We start from the raw sequence: 14,931 nt of genomic DNA, 5'->3' as shown, positions 1-14,931 counted from the left end.
GTGACCAATATGTCGCTCTCAGTGTATTCAACTCTCTTAACTGCTCTAAAAGGGTCCAGGAGTCCTTGCAAATCTGGTGTTCTTTTTGCAATATTTTCTTGAGCTCGTGGTCTAAATATAGGGCACAGGCCATGGTGATGGAATCCCTACCGTCCACTAAAGGTCTCATAGGCGAATCTAAAAGACTCTTGTGAGTCTTGGGGATTCCAAAAATCACTGGGACTCTTGGACTAATAATGTTCAAATAATTATATAAGGAAAGATCTAGCCTTCTCTCAAGGAATATCTCAGTTAATTGGCCATGAATTTTCTTGTACACAGTGTTTAATTCGTTTAGGGACACCTCTGTGCATTTCATGTCCAGAATAGACCTTATTTTTGCTGTGTACATGAAAGCATCCATAATTACCATCCCTCCCCCCTTGTCAGGTTTCATAACTCTTACATCATGCTCTTGTAGCATTAACAACCTGTCACGTTCATTCTGGTTTATACTGACAAGATTGTGTGCTTGCCTGCGTTTACTCTTGTTCAGGGAATTCAAATTATATAGGTCAAGCTCACATAATTTCTTATATGTTGCCAGTTTAGGGTGTAAAGGGGGGTTATAGGTGGAACTAATTCTGAAGATGCTACTAGTGTTAATGTTGGTCTGTGAATGAGTATCTTGCATTAAACACAAATTCAATTTTCTTAAACACATTTTCAAATCTATTAATGTGTCTGTAACATTAAACTTATTAGTAGGCACAAACGTCATTCCTTTTGAAAGTAAATCAGGCCGTGGCCTCATCAATACATAACTCAGAATATTACACACTGCAAAACCCCAAGGCCAGTGCTCAGCATTTTACATAGGTAAAACGGAGAGAAAATTTAGGGCAAGGATCTACGAACATGACTATGCCATTAGGAAAAACATGAACAATGCACTGGCTAGGCACATCCGCAGCTTCAGTTTTATGGCCATTGACCATGTTATTAGTGACAGTACACCTTGGGGACTCCAACTGGAGTTAAAAGAATTAAGATGGCAGATCCTGCTGCACTCAGACAAATGGCCTGGCATCACTGATAGGACATCCATTACCCCCGTCTTAAAATTGAAAGCCTTGGAAAGGAAAAAAAAAAATAGTACAAATTTAATGACCCTGCACAAGCACTTTATTAGAAAAGGTCCAATGTTTTTTAATGTAGTTTGTGTACTACTCAAAGCTTGTCTATTAGCTCAACATAAGGTTTTCAATTGTTTAACTTTTGTCTTTAGAGAAAACAATTCAGTTCTGTATATATATTTAATTTTTAGAAGTATTGATAATACTCTTTAAACGTGAGGAACTGCTGTAATAGTCAACAAAGAAGTTAACTACATCTATTAATTTTAGTTTTAGTTGGTTCTCTGTGTTCAATCAGATTGTTTTAAAAGGTATTTAAATATGGGTGTGCACATTGACTTATGTCTGATGAAGTTAATATTATTTTAACGCAAGCGCTTACATTGATTTTACTGGATTTTATTGAATTTAATCAGTATTAAAACTTTGCTTTTATTTAACATTTTCTGTCCGGTGTTCCTTGGAACCCTTCTTGACAGTGTTCTTCGTTATAAAGCCCAATAGCTCTGAGTTAACCTACTTGCCAGCCGGTGTCCAATTACCCAGTTTGGATTACCTAGTATAGTTCTGTTGAGCAAAAGCTGTATGTAAAAGCAATCAGCCTGCCATATATGAAGAATTGTTACACGCAATGTAGGTTCACTGACAAGACGCAGCTTAATGTATCCAGGAAACAAGATGGAGGGGCAGTTCAGCACAGCTACCTGGCTTGGGATCCAAAATCATTATGTGTGAGAGAGAAACCTGTCGAAGAAGGTAGAAGACTGTCATTGAACTGGGAGAGATGGCGACAGCTGACAGTACACCCCAACCCCATATAGAAAATGGGAGAAAGGAGGTTGATGATGATAATGGTGATAACTTTTACTTCCAAAAGACAACACACAATTACCAAATTAAACAATCAATGGAAAACTATGACTGAGAAAGAGATTAAATAGAATGTTAAAAAAAGAAGGAACTAAATCTTTTTACTGGACTGAATATTCGCCTGTCATGTACCACTAAGTTCAAGACGCAGCCATATTCTTCTGGGACCATTCAGTTAGATGGGTGTTCATTTAAAAGTATTTAAACACAAAAATGAATTCCTTAGGAAGAACCCACACAGTACAACATAATGGAGATTCAACAAAAGCATTTTTTCTGCAGTGAGCAAGTCTCACTATAGAATTAACGCACCATTTACTTAATTACACCAAAACCACAGAGAAAGGACTAACAACCTACATCAAGCTTTGTTTCACTTAATGGCTGCAAATGTGTGATTTCAAAAATAGTTCGCTAAAACTGCATCTAAAAACACAAAACAAGCAAAAACCTTAAAACCTAAATTGCTCAATATATAAATGAAATGGAGGTTTCATAAAAAAAAAAAAAAAAAAAAAAACATTGAAAAAAGAAGTTATGTACTCTCCATAATGTTCCATCTGAGTAGTTGTACTTCATTTGTCTTCAACCTGTGAGCCTCAGATCCACATTGGGTCAGACTGTTAAGAGAAAAGTAAACATACTGTTATTTGTCTTTTTCCTCTTCTTGCAAAGTGAATTTTTGATAAACGTGTTTACCACAGGTGTTTTTCCATAGCCAACTGTGAACGGTCAGAAATGTAACAAAAAGTTGTTTTGCTTGCAGTATAAAAGTTGATGTCAGTAAACAAGTTGACCAGAGGAGGAGATCATCTTGGCCAACATGATGTGTAATCTGGTTAGCTGCTACTAAAGAAGTTTTTCATCACCTGAGGCAGATGTGACTCGTCTGAATTTTTCTTCTGACATTTTGGTCCTTCAGACCGGAAACCTCTACAAAGATACGGATCAGACCGACAGAGAGACCGAAAAACCTGTGCAGGTGAGGGTTTCTCATCTTAAGATTCCCTCGACTGAAAGCCCTCCAACTGATTTGTCGTTGAGAGGAGGCCGGCCACTCTCTGATCCCTATCTGAGGGACGGTTTCCGAATGAAAAGGGGAAACGGAGTCTCATCTGGTTCAGGTAGGATGAAAAATAAATTTTCTTTTATTTTAATTTAACCTCGTCAACAAGGGTTTTATTTTTAGTTAAGGGTGGGTAGGATTACTTGTTAAGATTATTTTGTTAGGATCACCCGTTAAGATAGCCCCATTTTATAATAAGTCTTGTAAAGTAACTTTGATATAGTCCTAAAGTAAGAAATCTAGGGGAAACATGGGTTCAAGTTGCTGCAAGTGTGAGAGTGATGTCTGTTTAAATGTTGATGCTAAGTATATGAAAGGTTTAAATGAAAATAATGATAAATTTTTGAAAAAGTGGAAGTTGAAATATGATTTTGATGGTACACTGAATAAGAATGCCTGTGCAAAATTGGTTAGAGATTTGAAAAGAGATGCAGGAACTAGAACTAAAAAGCAAAGACAATTGGGATTTCCCCAAGCACAAAAATGGTTAGAAGAGGCAAATAAACGAGCTATAAAAGAAAAACAGTGCCAGGAAAAAGAAAAAATAAATCAAAAGGGATCACTGGTGCCAAGTGGAAAAGTAGTTTTATTTTTAGATAAGGAGGATGAGCATACAGTTTGTGCGGTACAAAGGCAGGCAACTGCCCCACCGTATGGGGAAATTGCTGCTGCCGTACCGGCAGAACCTCCTTAATATCAGTCTGAAGATGTGGGATCTGTACAGCAGGGTGGGTTATTGGCTGCTCAAGGAAGTGTTGTGACCCCACCAATTTTCCCGAAAATTCCCGTAGTACCCAAGGTTGCTTTGCAACAGGTAGACCAACCTATGCAGTTAAGGTCAGGACCAGCAGGGCAAGGACGTTGGGCCATTAAACTTTCTGACTACTCAGAAGCTCTTCCCTTAATACAAGTTGCAAACCCACAAGCAGGGGATGTTGGACAAGAGACAACTATTTTAGTTTATCGTCCCTGGGCTAGAGAGGATATAAAATGAGCTACAGATGGTATTCCTCATCCCAAAGTTAATTTTCACAAGTTTTCTGAGGACATAGTTGGTATGCGTTTAAGTTATCATCTAAATGGTTTAGAAGTAGAACAAGTAGTGCGACAAATCCTGGGTCTAGATTGGCACTTAGTTTGTGGTACTTGGACCTGTAAGGCAGATGACGGCACTACATTAAAGCATAATTCTGGGGTGTTAGACACGCGAGTCACTGATCTGTTAAAGAGAATTTCTGATAAGTGGCGTCCAAGAGCAGATTGGACAGTAATAAATCAGTGCATTCAAAATTATGATGAATCTGTAGATCACTATATTGTAAGATTGACAGAAGTGTTCAATAACCATTGTGGAATGATGATTCCGCAGGATCAGACCAATGATAGTCCGTATGAGCAGCAATTGAAAAATGCTTTTCTTAAGGGTTGTAAGGCTCCGATAAGTAGTTTTATAACTAAGCATATGGTAGATCATAGAACATGTAGACTGCAACCTTTGTTTGAATATGCACGGCATGCTGAGCGACATTTCAATTTAAAAAAGAAAAAGAAAGTATAAGTGTTAGCAGTAGGGGATGATGGTGGTATATTCTTGGTACAGGACCAAAGGAGGCAAGGGCGCCATGGTGGCGTAAAAAAACGTGGGGGCCCGAAATGGGACAATTAAATGAACTGGGTGGACAGTCGGAGGAATATGAGGGATGGTTAAAACGTGGAGAATGTTTCAAGTGCGGTAGACGTGGGCACTTCGCTGCCGACTGTGAAGAGTGGCAACACCCCCCACAGTTTACGAACAAGGGCTCCGCATGACTATATGATAGTAAAGGAAGGCGCCAAATTCATTATTATGATTATTGTAGAGAAGAAGAAAGTGAGAATGATTGTGATGATGATGAGGCAGACACTCTCTGCGATGAATGTCAGAACACTCATAAGGAAGGGCGGGATTGTGACTGTGAAGTCATAAACCTGGCAAATTTGGGTATTGCTATGCATCTAGATCAAAAACCCATGATAGAGTTTTTGGTTGAGGGACAAAAAGTGGAGTTTTTATGTGATTCAGGTGCATCGCGTACACTTTTGGGTCCAGCAGTTCTGCCTCCGAACTGCGAAACAGATGAGTTTGTCCTTGTGAAAGCGGCAAACGGGAAAATCTATAAGGAACCACTGTCTCATCCTCTATTGTTCACAGATCCGCAAACAAACCAAACTGTTTGGTGTAGGGTAATTATATCGAAAGTTTGTCCAGTTAATTTGCTGGGAAGAGATTTGATACATTTGTTTGGAATAGCGGCAATTCCCACACCTAAAGGCAATGAGGCGAAAAGGTTAGCGGATGGCTTGGTGGTACAGGGAGTACAAGACTTGTTTTACTGGTATAGCCAGGACTTGATTTCAAACGGGCCGGGGAGGGTTGATACAGATTTGATCAACCTAGCTTTAAGTAAATCTAGGAGTGGGTCACCGCAGGTTGCGGCACACTTACATTGTACAATGTTCTATAGAAAGGCCCCTGGTCCGGATAAAGAATTTGAAAAAGAACTGTTTAAGCACAAACGTGCAAGGATAATTTTGAATGATATGTTTTGGGATACGCAAGGTAATACAGCAGTGACTTGTACTTTGACCAAGGAAATGAGTTCTTTATATCGCTCAGATTATAGCCCACATATTTCAATTACTAAAGTGGTGGGGACACATTGGGTAGATTTGGCGAAAAAGGGAACGAATTGGGACACAATGTCAGAAAGTCAGTTGAACTATCAACAGATCCAGGTACAAAGATTAAATTGGGTGACTTGGGCACAACCAAGTGTGCACCTCAGGGATGACAAAACAGAAATGGCATGACAAATCCTTCTAACTCAAGAGGAAGATAGTGCGTTAAGTGCCTTACCTGTAGATTTATGGTCAAAAGGTAAACGGGATGTGGGACTGATGAAAACAGCAGGTTAAGTTTGTATAACTCCAAAGTCAGGTTTTAGACCTCGTAAGCACCAATACCCGCTAAGTAAACAAGCAGAGGAAGGAATTAAGCCAGTTATTGAGCAGCTAAAACAGGTAGGAATTCTTGTTGAATGCCCAGATTCGGCCTGCAATACTCCGTTGTTTCCTGTAAAGAAACCGGATTGGTCATGGAGGTTGGTTCAGGATTTACAAGCAGTTAACTCAGATGTGATCCCAACAGCACCGGTGGTCCCTGACCCCTATACATTACTTAATGATTTACTACCTCAGCACAGATACTTTTCTGTCATAGATATAAGCAATGCTTTTTTCTCCATACCACTACATAAGGAGAGGAGATTTTGGTTTGCATTCACTTATCAAGGTAAAAGATACACCTGCACCAGATTGCCACAGGGTTATTGTGAGAGTCTGACAATATTCGCACAAGAAATGGCTGCGAATTTAGCTCAGTTTGTTCCCCCAGAGGGAAGCCAGGTTCTGTTGTATGTAGATGATAGTTTGTTGGCCTCACCCACGCAGGAAAGTTGTAAAAGGGATACCCTTACCCTTCTTAGTTTTTTAGCTGAGCAAGGACATAAGGTAAATAAAGAGAAGTTACAATTGTGGAAAGCACAAGTAAAGTACTTGGGTTATTTAATCTCGCAGGCAGGTAGACAATTGGAAAATAAAAGAAAACAAGCAATTCTTGAAGCACCTATGCCTACGACTAAGCGGGAGATGATGTCATTTTTAGGTGTGACTAATTTTTGTAGAAGATGGATCCCTAACTATGCTGAGGAAGTAGGGCCATTGACCACACTAATCTATGACACTCCCATGGCAGCTAAGAATAATATACAGTGGACAAATAGGGCAATACAGGCATTTAATAGAATTAAGCAATTGATAGCAGGATCCTCTGTTTTGGGTTTTCCGAACTATTCTAAGCCGTTTATACAAATGGTTGATTGTAAGGGAGGATATATGACTTCGGTTCTGGTACAAGTACATGGGGATAAACAGAGACCGATAGCTTTCTACTCCTCCAGATTAGATCCTGTTGCAAGGGCATTGCCGCATTGTGTTCAAGCTGTAGTGGCAGCCGCCATGGCAGTACAAGCCTCAGCATCATTAGTTTTGTTTCACCCATTACAATTGCGGGTTCCACATTCAGTAGCTACTATACTTTTGCAAGATAAGATAACCTTTTTATCTCCTAGTCGACATTTGTCATGTATGACAGTGCTGCTGACACAGCCTCATATGACCATAGAAAGATGTGCTACTCTTAACCCGGCGACACTTTTGCTGACTCCAGAGGAAGGTACTCCACACGTTTGTTTAGAGAGCATTCATGACAAAGTGCTTCCCCGACCAGATTTAACGGATATTCCGTTGGAGATTCTGATCTTGTTTTGTTTGTAGACTGATCAGCAAAGAAAGACACTGTAGGAAAAACACTAGTAGGGTATGCAGTTACCACAGAAACTGAAGTTTTGGAGGCAAAAAGATTGTCAAACATTTATTCTGCACAAGCAGCTGAGTTGGTGGCTTTGACTCGAGCTTGTACCTTAGAGGAGGGTAAGAAAGTGACAATTTATACAGAAATTCAATATGCTTTCTCCACTGTACATGTTTTCACTCAACAATGGAAAAATAGGGGAATGGTTACTGCGACAGGCAAACCAATAAATCACAGAGATTTAATTTTACAGTTGTTAGATGCAGTGCAACTACCACTTCAGATAGCGATATGTAAATGTTCCGCACATACCAACAGAAAAGATCCTGTTCTCCAGGGGAAATGCACTTGCTGATATGGCTGCAAAAAAGGCAGCTCAGGGAAATTATTTGCTTTTACATTACAACGATTTAGAGCCCGGACACCTCTTAGACTTAGAGACACTAAAAGTAATGCAAACATGGACAATACAGAAGTTGGGTAAAATATGGTATCACTCAACAGGATGGGTTGTATAGGGCATCAGATGGCAAAATGGTATTACCCTCAAACCTTTTTAGGTATGCGGCATTGGTTAGCCATGGACCTGCCCATGTAGGAGTACAGACGATGATTCAAATAGTGTCTAAGGTGTTTTGGTGTAAGGGGTTTTCAACTTATGCAAAGCAATTCTGTTTATCTTGTTTATTATGTGCAAAGTACCATGCTCAGGGGGGAGTTAAAAAGTCTCAGCAGGCATTTCCCACCCCTCCATATCCATTCCACACACTCTGTATGGACTTTATTGAATTCACACCCTCAGAGGGAAAAAGGTTCTGTTTAGTCATTATTGATGCTTTTTCTAAATGGATAGAAGCTTTTCCAGTAAAGCACCCAAATGCACAAACAGTAGCAAAGCTTTTGACTACAGAAATAATTCCCAGATTTGGTTTACCAAGACGCATTTACAGTGATAATGGGTCTCATTTTGTTACCCAGATTGTTAAGAAGTTGGGTCAAGTGTTTCAAATTGATCTCAAGTACCATTGTGCTTACCATCCCCAGTCAGCTGGACTGGTGGAAAGACACAACGGTGTCTTGAAGAGTAAGCTCCGCAAACTGATGGCAGAAACACATAGATCATGGACTGCGTGCCTTCCTTTGGCACTCCTGTATATGCGAATCTCACCCTCCTACAAAGGACTTACACCATTTGAACTTTTGTTTGGGAGACCATATTACGTCCCGCAGTGGCAAGGATTGTTGCCAGCGGAACGTGAGGGGGGTGAGGATCTAGCGGATTATATGAAGAAGCTGCTAAATGTCAAGTATCTTGTAACCAATGACTCCTTTGCAGATTCCGGAAATGAAACCTTGTTAAGCGTGGCACCCGGGGACTGGGTGTGGATCCGAATTGTGGAGAGAAAGAATTGGTCATCCCCCAGGTGGGAAGGTCCATACCAAGTACTTATCTCGACACCTACGGCTGTAAAGATCGCTGAGAGGACTTTGTGGATTCATATCACCCACTGTAAAAAACTCAAGGCTCTTCCTTCTGGCATTGATATTGGTCAAACTCCACCGGACCTCTGAGCGCAAAGTCTGGCTACAAAGGGGGATTAGCCCAATAAGGGTTAGTTCGTCTCAAACCCAGTGAAGAAACCAACAGCGCGAGGTAGTCCTTAGGGAGGATGGCCATGTTCAACTGGTACTTGAACTGTTACATGATGATGATTTTGGTGGCGAAAGTAAATATGTCCATGTGAGAAGGAACAGTTGCAAGAGAAAAAGGAATGGTGGTGCTGCAAATGCAAACAGGTGTTACTACTGTGTTTAAGGTGAAACTTTGTGAAGGAATTTTGGACTGTTCTAAATGGAACAATAATGATTTCTTGACTCATGCAAAATACTTGTGCAATAGAGACTGTACGTCCTGGTCAAATGTTTGGTGGTCAACAGATGTGAATGGATGGGAAACAAGTGGTGCAGTGATACCAGAGAAAGATAAAAGCAGGCAACAAAGAATAAAAATTGCACATTTCCAAGGTACCGAAGTAATTACTATAACCATTGTGTCACCACAAGAAAGTGATTCAGGAGTTTATGGAATCGGAGTGTCTCTTCCAATTGGAATTGATCCTTTGGGAACCCTCCAACTTAAAGTACAAAGCCTTAAAAATGCTACAAGTAAAGCAGATTGTGCCTTCGCAGAAGAACAATTGTTACTCGAGATGGGATTCGTACACCATAATGAATGGTTACCTTGGGTTAGATATAGTACCCGAGAAGCACATCGTGAGAACTGTATTTCTTGTGCTGAAGGTAAACAGCAACTAGCGACAGTCCCATTGATGCAAGATGAAGGTAACCTAACGTGTCTGTTGAAATTATTCTTCAACAAAACTGAAGATAAATGCAAAAATGAAACTCAGCGTTTTCCAGTCATAAGCAAAGTTGAGAAACCACCTGCAGCGATTTCCTATCCAGGTTCGTATATGTGCATTTCCAGAGATGGCACAGGGAAGAATTATGGCAATATGGGACAGAACTATTGCAATGTTACTGTGAATGGCAATGAAAATCCATTTCTGGAGAACCAAACACATAGTTTAGCAGATGTATGGTGGTTATGTGGAGACAACAAACGCAGATCAAGGCTTACGATTCCCTGGAAGGAAACTTGTGCACTTGTAAAGTTAATTCTGCCATTCTACATTTTCCCAGTTCCAGCAAGCAATTTCGTAAGAGAACCTGAAATAAAGCCGAAGTGGTTGAGTAGGAGAAAAAGAGAGGCACCGAAGCAATCCTTCGATAACGGTGTCTACATCGATAGCATTGGCGTACCAAGAGGCGTACCTGACGAATACAAAGCAATAAACCAAATAGCAGCTGGTTTTACATCCATCTTTGTCTGGATTCAACCTAATAAGAATGTGGACTGGATCAACTACATTTACTATAACCAGCAGCGTTTTGTGAACTATACCAAAGATGCATTGAAAGGAATTGCTGAACAACTAGAGGTCACTTCGCAGGTGGCATGGCAGAATCGAATTGCGTTGGATATGCTCCTGGCCAAAGAAGGAGGAGTTTGCAAGATGTTTGGGTCTTTCTGTTGTACGTACATTCCAAACAAAACTGCGCCTGACAGAAGTATCACTCGAGCTTTGAAAGGTTTGGAAATATAATCCGAAGAATTGGCAGAGAACTCTGGGGTAAATAATCCCTTTACAGACTTTCTACAAGCGTGGTTTGGAAAATGGAGTCATCTCATCAGCAGTTTCCTGGTGTCCATTGGAGCCGCTGTGGCTATCGTGGTGGTATGTGGTTGCTGTTGTATACCCTGTATCAGAGGTCTTCTACAAAGACTGGTTGATACTGCTGTTACGAAGACAATGTACCAGCAATTGCAACAGACTGGTGAAAGTGAGTACATTGAAATGTGACTTTTGCAAATGTTTTTGAAGTTTAAAAGTTTGTCTTGCCAATGAAGTAATGTATGCAAAGAAAAACTTAGTTTTTACCATATATTGCTGAAATAAAAAGACAAATAAAAAGTGTTTTCAGGGGGGAAATGTTAAGAGAAAAGTTTTAAAAACATACTGTTATTTGTCTTTTTCCTCTTCTTGCAAAGTGAACATGTTATTTGTTGGGATATGCCTATGAAAGATGGGCCTCATCTGTGAACAAAATGCAGCATTGCTTATGAACCTGAATAATATGTTTTCTGCTTTTCAGAATAAAGAGACTTGGTTATAGCTTAGTGAAGCCTGGGATAAGGATGCACGGCCGAGTAAGAGTTAATTTACTGAAGCAGGCTGTGTGTCCTGGAAATTTTGAGCTACCATTGTTGAACTGAACATTCTGTGCTTCTTGAACATTCTGCAGTAACTGTTGGTTTGAGGTAATTTTTGATAAACGTGTTTACCACAGGTGTTTTTCCATAGCCAACTGTCAACGGTCAGAAATGTAACAAAAAGTTGTTTTGCTTGGAGTATAAAAGTTGATGTCAGTAAACAAGTTGACCAGAGGAGGAGATCATCTTAGCCAACATGATGTGTAATCTGGTTAGCTGCTAATAAAGAAGTTTTTCATCACCTGAGGCAGATGTGACTCGTCTGAATTTTTCTTCTGATACAGACACAGCCACATTTTCCTGCTATGGATCCGAGCTCCAGACTCCTCCCCCTTATCCATCACCCCCCCCCCCCGTCTCCTTTTAGATCGAGTTTGTTGCCTAAGAGGTATTAGGTACCCGACCCAATATCACCTTATCATAACAAGAATTTCCATGACACTCCCAGGCTTATACAGCATCAAGGGCCACATACTTTATGCAAAGCTAAATGCAGACTGCATCAATGATAAGGTCAGGGGGAAGGAGGGGGGGGGGGTTGAAGAAAAATGAAGTACAACTACTCAGATGGAACGTTATGATGAGTACATAATTTCTTTATTTTAAGTGGCTTACTTCATTTGGTCTTCAGCCTGGCTACCAAAAACCCCTGGGTGGCCCTCATGGAAGGATGTTCCGGAGCACCGCAGAGCCAAAGGATGCTCTGTTCCTAGACACACTGTCCAGCTTGTAATGAGAAATGAAGGTATGAGATGAGGACCACATAGCTGCTGAGCAGATATAGTCCAAAGACACCTTAGAATAGAAGGCAGCTGACGTATCCATAGATCAGGTGAAATCTGCCTTCACTTGTCCTGGCAGAGACCTACCTTTCACAGCATAGGCTCAAGCAATGCATAGAGAAATCCAGAGAGCAACTGTTACCTTGGAAACTGGCTTGCCTAAAAAGGGTTTAGCATAAAACATGGAAAGTTGATCAGCCTTGCGAAAGGGTTTTGTCCTGTGTAAATAAAATCTCAATTGTCTATGAACATCAAGCAGATGCAGCTTGTATTCCCCTTTGTTCTGGAAGTTGGGGGGAAAAAATGGTAAATTTATAGTCTGATTAATATTGGCTTCCAAGGCCACCTTAGGAAGAAAAGATGGATTAGTGCACAGCAACACTCTGTCTTTGTGAAAGATCATGTAAGGCACCTTAATAGAAAGAGCCTGAAGCTCTGACTCTCTTCTGGCTGAGGTAATGGTGACCAAGAAAGCGGTTTTCCAGGTCAAAAATTGCAAATCAACTGATGCTGCAGGTACAAAGGGTGTAGAAACCAATGCCTGTAACATGAAGTAAGATCCCACGGAGGCGTAGGGTCCTTACCCGGAGGTCTAAGTAGAAAAGCACCTTTAAGAAAGGTCTTACAAAGTTTGGAAGAAGCCAGGGAAGACATTCACCCCCACATGGAAATCAGAAATAGCTGCCAATAGCACCCTGATGAAAGATGCTTGACAGAAAATCTAAGACTGCTGAAAGAGGTGCTGTGAAAGGGGTCAAAGCCCGCTGAGTGGCCTATATGGAGAAACGTCTGCATTTACTATGATACACCTTTCTGGTGGAGGATTTGTGAGCCACAACTAAAATGGACTTAACAGGAGACGACAATCCAGGAGTCCTGATAATCATGGGAACCGGAGCAGCCAAGCCGTGAGCTTCAGATTGTCCAGATCTGGGTGAGGGATCCCTGAGGGATGAGAAAGAAGATCCAAAACTGGATCCAACATCCATGGAGGAACTAGATGAGACCACAGTGACTGGAATGAAACCTGGCGAGGCCAGAATGGGGCAAAGAGGATCACAGTGCTCCTCAGGCTTCGAGCTTTCTGAAGAAACTTCAACATAAGAGGAAGCAGAGGATAAGCATAGAGGAGACCGGGAGGCCAAGCATGAACCCCCCCCCCCTCCGGGGGGTTCAAAGCACAAAATCTCGCTGCATTTTGCATTGGAAGGAGATGTGAAGAGATTGCAGCAAGGCCGACCCCACTTTAGAAAGATCTGAGAAAGCTTCAGAGACCACTTGTAAGGCAACAGGATAGATCTGCTGAGCCTGTCCGCTAGAATGTTGTACTGTCCCAGAATGTGCATTGCTACTAGAAAGCAGCCGGTGGAGATCACCCATTCCCACACTCTCATGGGTTCTCGACAGAAGGGATAAGATCTGGTTTCCACTTGTTTGTTGATGTACCAGACTACTGACATTGTCTGTCAATCGTCCCTAGAGGAAGATGGGCATGAAGTGCCTGCAATGCAAGGACGACAGCCCTCATCTCTAGAACACTGATATGCAAATTGGTCTCTGAGGGGGACCACGTGCCTTAGACTGTCCATCCCGAGCAGTGGCCCCCTCACCCTAGCTATGAGGCGTCCATGGTCACCGTGATTTTGGGAAAGGCAGGGTGAAAGGAGGGTCCCTTCAGGAGATACGGAGATTGAATCCACCACCACCACCGAAGGGAGTCCCTGCATACCCTTGAGATTTTCACTGGAAAGGAGAAACAAAGGTCTAACAGGGACCACTGGACAGCAAGTGTCCATTGAAGAACTCTCATATAAGGCAAGACATCGGCAGGAGATTGCTTGTGGCTGTCATGGAACCTAATGCCCTTAGAACTGCTTCGGTGGTAGAGACTCGAGTGTAAAGAATTTGTAACACATGCAATCCAACTGCGAATCTTGTCCGAGGTGAGAAAAACCCTCATTTGATGAGTGTCCAAATGCGTCCCAAAAAAATCCAAAATCTGGACCGGTGCTAGAGAAGATTTGTTCAGATTGATGGCAATACCCAGTTTGCTTGCTAACTGAATTAAGTAATCCTTGGCCTGGCACAGTAGATGCTCTGAAGGGGCAGCAAAGAGCCAATCGTCCAAGTACAGAAAGACCTGAATACCCTGAAGCCTCAGGTGAGCCGCTACTACTGCCATCACCTTGGTAAACACCCTGGGGGCTGTGGAGAGACCAAAGGGAAGGGCTCTGAACTGGTAGTGATGGTCTCCCAGCCGGAAGCAAAGAAACCTCTGGGAGCACCTGTCCACTTTGATGTGATGGGGAAGAAGGGACAGTAGTCCCTGAAGAGGGGAACAACCAAAATCAGTTTGTCCCACCTGTCCTTAAGTGCCCTGGGTTTGAAGCCAGTGCAAATAGGACAAGGGGACTTGAAGTGGTCTGCACCAAGGCAAACCACGCAGAGTGTGGCCATCCACTGGAGATAGCTTATGGCCACACTCTGTGCATTTCCTAGGGGGCTTTTGCCATCACCAAATCAGGCCCACACACACGCTCTCCAGATAGGACAGAGAAAAGAGGAGAAAGGTTTTTTTTTTGTCCGATGCAGACGCAGGGAGGAAAGAAAAGATATAAAGAAGAAAACAGGAAAAAATCCGAAAGAAAAACTAAAGTTTTTGTTCACCTACGTGACCAACTAGCTGGAGCTCAGAAACCACACTTGTAACCACTATGGCAGCAAACGAGATCTGAAGGAAGAAGGGAGACAGAGGGGCATTATGGGTAAGGGGAGGAATCTGGAGCTTGGATCCATAGCTGGAAAATGAGGCCGTGTCGGATCCGAGACCCACGGGTTGAAGACCAAATGAA

At 41.8% G+C, this 14,931-nt stretch overlaps 1 protein-coding gene across 1 annotated transcript in view; it reads right to left on the bottom strand.

The window, feature by feature from the left end:
• The window catches only part of CBLB (Cbl proto-oncogene B), a 1,559,167-nt gene that overhangs the window by 275,975 nt on the left and 1,268,261 nt on the right, over positions 1-14,931 (bottom strand). The gene's annotated exons all lie outside the window — the stretch shown is intronic.

Source organism: Protopterus annectens, chromosome 5.part0, assembly GCF_019279795.1.
Source record: "Protopterus annectens isolate FY-2018-M chromosome 5.part0, PAN1.0, whole genome shotgun sequence".
Classification (NCBI taxonomy): domain Eukaryota; kingdom Metazoa; phylum Chordata; order Ceratodontiformes; family Protopteridae; genus Protopterus; species Protopterus annectens.
This window is presented reverse-complemented; position numbering and strand designations above follow the sequence as displayed.